Consider the following 3,381-nt stretch of genomic DNA (forward strand, 5'->3'; position numbering starts at 1 on the left):
TGCTGCTATGAACATAGTTGAACAAATGCTTTTGTCATATGATAGGGCATCTCTTGGGTATATTCCCAAAAGTGGTATTGCTGGGTCCAGGGGTAGGTTGATCCCAAATTTCCTGAGAAACCGCCACACTGATTTCCAAAGTGGTTGCACAAGTTTGCATTCCCACCAGCAATGGATGAGGGTACCCCTTCCTCCACAACCTCTCCAGCAAAGGCTATCATTGGTGTTTTTTTATTTTAGCCATTCTGACAGGTGTAAGATGATATCTCAAAGTTGTTTTGATTTGCATTTCCCTGATCGCTAAGGAGGTTGAGCATGACCTTTAGTATCTTTTGGCCATTTGAACTTCTTCTGTTAAGAATTCTCTGTTCAGTTCAGTGCCCCATTTTTTTTCTGTCATTTTCTATTTGAAATTTCATTGGTTTCTGTCTTTCTTTGTTATTCTCTTGATTAAATTTGTTTTGAGGATTATTCTGCTTTTATTATTTTTCTTTCTTAAGGTAGAAACTCAGATTATGGATTTGATAGTTTCCCCCCCAACATAAATGCTAAATGCTATGAAATTCCTCCTAAAGTGACTATTACAGTTGTTTTGGTATATTGTGTTTTCTTTTTCATATACTTCAAAATACACTCCAGTTTTCCTTGAGAGTTCTCTCTGATGCAAAGGCCATTTAGAAGTATATTCAGATCTGGGCATGGTAGTTTAAACCTGTAATTTTAGGAGATTGAGGTAGGAAAATTTCTGTAAGCTCAGGGGCCAGCCTCAGACTACATGGTGAGTTCTAGGTCAGCCTGGGCTATAGGATGTGATCCTGTCTCAAAAAATGAAGACAAAACAAAATAAAACAAAACCCCCAAACTAACCAAAGAACTGTGTTTGGTAATTTGATTTAGTATCTTTTAGAACAATATTGAGGTTATTGTGGAGATACTTAGGTGAGAAGGTATTTGGGTTTACATATCACAAGTTGCTAGATTTTTCATAGTTAAGCAAGGCACTGTAATCCATGTCTTTGTGTGAGTTTGAAGTGATTCCTTCAGCTAATTCTTAATGTTTCTGATCCTAGAGCTAGGTTTTGAAAGCAGGTTTTGCAGTTTGTCTTAGCAATGTCTTCTCTTTGTTCCTTTTAGCAAATTACCATTGGGCAGAACCGGATCCTGAAAAATTCAAGATGCTAAGCCCCTACACTGCTTTAAGAATTCAGGACTCAAGTGTGAAAAGAAAATCAGAAATAAGACACTGGGAACCTGAATACCCCTGCAGAAAAACACCAAAGGACCATCCCATTTCCTGTAATGCTGTGGTCTGATGGGGTAGTGGGTGTTATGGGATGGGGGATGCTCGCAGTTGGTATACACCTATGCCTCCCCTGTGGAGAGAGGTCCATGGTTTCCTCGCTTCCTATCATGTCTTGGCTTGCTGTTGGTACAGGATGACCCAGCATCATCCGTCCTCAAGTCTACTGTGCTGTAGTCTCTGTGTCCATGATCAGTCTCTAGCACATTCCTGCTGTCCATGTTGTCTCCATCTCTGAGTCACAAGGCAGGGCTGCTGTTTGGCAACCAACAATAACATATTGTATGAGACTTTGCATCTTGTAAATTTCTCTTTTTTCTAAAAATAAATACTAATAAAACCATAAACCGCAATGAACTACTTTATTGTTAGGCTGATTCTGCTGTGTTGGTTTAACCATGTTGTGTGTAGAGATGTGATGTGTCTGAACCCACCGTATGCATCCAGGCTTCATTTCAGACAGCCTTGCAAGAGTTCTTCCATGAGTGGTTCACGAGGGCCTCTGGTTTCAGAGTGAGAGGCTGTTTGAGCTAATTTGTGACTGATGGCATTCAACTTGGAAAAGTGGTTGTGGAGGAAACGCAGACGGGCTGGGGATCCATCTTCAGGATGGCCAGAACATTCGGATTCCACCTGGGAAGTAGGATCAGGCCTCCCACTTTGGCAGCACAGAAGTCCTGTCCATTGGCTGCTCTGTTGTGTGTGCATCTGAACTCGTTGACCAAGTCACTCTGTCCAAGGAGTTAGCTGACCAGTGACACATCTATACAGTCCTTTTTAACATTATACAATGTTGAGAAATATTATTGCTTACGGTAAACAGTGTTAGCTCTTAAAATATTTCTCGGCTCATTATAGAGAAGACACCCCTGTTTGGCATTTTGGTAATGCTGACACTGTCTACCCATGACGTTTTTAATGACTTGAGTCCCTCAGATCTGACCAACTTGTCTACTTCTAATGAAAACATTAAGAAGTATGGGGAAAAAAACTCAAATGGCATTTAAAACCCACCTTCAAGGTACTTAGAATATACATTTAGGAAAGAACTTGCTCCCTAGTGAAATCTGTCTTTATTCTGAACCAGTACAGACATCCAACAAAATGTATGATATTTTAACATCCACATTTGAGGTTGAAAACATTGCTCCCCAGTGCAAATCAGGTCAGTTTTCCCAGCTCATGGGCAGCGAGGACCAAGAAGCTCCCACCCCCCACCCCCCCACTCTATCTGACTTACCAAAGCAGGGTTTGACATGAATAAATTTACTAAAATCCCCCTTTTGCATGCGTCACCGAGCAGATTTGTCATGTATTTTCCTGCCACCACAGTTTATCAGCACCAATTAGTGCTCGCTGAACAGCTGCAGCCTGTCCTTGGAGTCAGGGGAGATGAGGGCTGAATAGTAATAACCAATGGCTGGCCGTTTGCACGGTGGTGAAGCGACACACTCGCATGGTCCACAGCTCTGTTTCTGGACCCCATTTGAAAGGGGCACAGGCCAGCTGGAGTGTGAGCAGCAGAGTATGGCCAAATGGCTGAAGTGGCTGACAACCACGAGGCAGAGAGCTGCAAGATCTGAGACTCTGTAGCCTGGGGGAGAACATTTGTGAGAATTGGAAAGATGTAGGGGAGACCTTGGGTCAGAAATAATGACAGGAACAGTGGGTGTAAGTTGCATTAACCAGAGGCTGGCTTTCTAACAAAATAATTCCAAAGTGGATTGTAATGTTGGGAGCTTTTATCATCTGAGCAGAAAACCCAAACCTACTTATGTGGAGGGAGACCTGCTGTTTCAAATAATTGGCTTAAAAATCCCCCTTGACAAAATGCAGGGGCTATGATGACTATCAGGAAAATGGAGCACTGGATGCAAGGAAGCATTTCACCATCATGAAGATCTTTTTTCAGCTCCTGGGATCAGAGAAGCAGCGAACGCACTCCAGAGCGCCTTGGGGAGGTCCGAGCTAACGGGCAAATATGATGAGAGACACTGTGAGGTCAAGGAGAAACCCCAGAACAGGCAAGGATCCATCAAAAGCAAAGCCTCGATTTCCTCCCACTAACCCTCCTTTGAAAG

At 42.7% G+C, this 3,381-nt stretch overlaps 1 protein-coding gene across 1 annotated transcript in view; it reads left to right on the forward strand.

The window, feature by feature from the left end:
- The window catches only part of Dtd1 (D-aminoacyl-tRNA deacylase 1), a 161,006-nt gene extending 159,359 nt beyond the window's left edge, over positions 1-1,647 (forward strand). The window contains exon 6 of the mRNA XM_050159607.1: positions 1,135-1,647. The gene's annotated coding sequence lies outside the window, so the exon portion shown is untranslated. The remainder of the gene's footprint in view (positions 1-1,134) is intronic.
- Positions 1,648-3,381: the final 1,734 nt, after the last annotated feature.

Source organism: Alexandromys fortis, unplaced genomic scaffold (assembly GCF_014885135.2).
Source record: "Alexandromys fortis isolate MF-2015 unplaced genomic scaffold, M_Fortis_MF-2015_v1.1 scaffold_115, whole genome shotgun sequence".
Taxonomy (NCBI): Eukaryota; Metazoa; Chordata; class Mammalia; order Rodentia; family Cricetidae; genus Alexandromys; species Alexandromys fortis.